Source organism: Oratosquilla oratoria, chromosome 1, assembly GCF_046742065.1.
Source record: "Oratosquilla oratoria isolate Oo_2021 chromosome 1, ASM4674206v1, whole genome shotgun sequence".
NCBI classification, from domain to species: domain Eukaryota; kingdom Metazoa; phylum Arthropoda; class Malacostraca; order Stomatopoda; family Squillidae; genus Oratosquilla; species Oratosquilla oratoria.
Window position 1 is genome coordinate 43854134 of NC_134777.1, and position 1526 is coordinate 43855659.

Genomic DNA, 1526 nt, shown 5'->3' on the forward strand with positions numbered 1-1526 from the left:
TATTGTGCGTCATTTTGACAAAGGAAAAAAGCTCCACCGCAAGGACTCGAACCTTTGCCGTAACGACTGCTTATTCTGAAACAAAGACGATAGCATCGAGCCAGCCAGGCCGTAAAAAAGGAACCACCTGATTCTCGACCTGGAGGTTCCCCGACGGTACTACTAAGTATTTCAGCGGCTTTGACCCATCGTTTTTCGCTCATATTTCCAAAATAACCATTCACATCAGCATGATATATTAGCACAGCCTAATTCACACCCTGCCCTAGTTTTTGACGTTATAGTGCATTCACAAGTGTATTTAATTACGGCGTTTACTCTTGATATTAAGTGTGTCGTAGCCGACACCCGTGAAGTAAATCGAACAAGTGAAGTTGTGACGTCATCACAAACTACCTCGTGTATCCCATCCCATTGTGGTAGTAGCAGGTGGCACAGATGAGGGATTCATTGACGAATCATTTCTGTGCTACCCTGCCAAGAACAAAACAGGAGACTACCATGGTGAAATGAACAGCGCCCTATTCATTCGCTGGCTGACATCACAGCTTTTGCCGGCGCTCGTTGAGCCATCGGTGCTGGTGCTTGACAACGCACCCTACCACAGTCAGCTGACCGAGGAGACCCGTTGCCCCACCACTGCCACAAGAAAAGCGGAGATCGTGAAATGGTTGGAGTGCCGCAGCCTACCATTCCCACCACATGCTACGCGCCCTGAGTTGCTACTGATCTGCAAGGAGAACCGGCCCGAGCCACGCTACACGGTTGACGAAATTATCCGATCATGGGGTCATGAGGTCATCCGTTTGCCACCAGCTCATCCAGAATTAAACGCCATCGAACAAGTGTGGGGCTGCATGAACCATACGTGCGTTCAACGTTGCAGCGGTTCACTCGGGCAGGCCTGCAAGCGCGGCTCCAGGAGGCAAAGCTTATCACAACCAAGGAGGTGTGGGCGGGTACTGTGAGAAGGTCTACAGTAGATCGTTCGAAGAAGAGTACTGGTCATCGGACAACATACATGAAAGTGTGGAACCCGTCATTATCACCATGGACAGCGATGACGAGGATGAACTGTTTATCCATAGTGGTATGGAACGAAATAAAATGCATGTCCAGTTATTATCATAATTTTCCTATCCATCATATGTATAAACTTGTTATTGAATTCCCTCTCCGGGTGCATAGTATTCAATTATTATTACTTTTTTTTTTTTTTGAGAGAGAGAGAGGAGGAGGAGGAGGGAGGAAATGGGGAGGAAGGAGGGAAGGGGAGGAAGGAGGGAAGGGGAGGAGGATGGGATACACGAGGTAGTTTGTGATGACGTCACAACTTCACTTGTTCGATTTGCTTCACGGGTGTCGGCTGCGAGACATTTAATGTCAAAAGTAAACGCCGTAAATAAATACACTTGTGAATGCACTGTAACGTCAAAAACTAGGGCAGGGTGTGAATTAAGATGTGCTAATATATTATGCTGATGTGAATGGTTATTTCGGAAATATGAGCGAAAAACGATGGGTCA

General features: G+C 47.1%; 1 pseudogene; it reads left to right on the plus strand.

The window, feature by feature from the left end:
* The first annotated feature begins 398 nt into the window (after positions 1–398).
* Positions 399–1131, plus strand: LOC143027966 (uncharacterized; annotated as a pseudogene).
* The last annotated feature ends 395 nt before the right edge of the window (positions 1132–1526 follow it).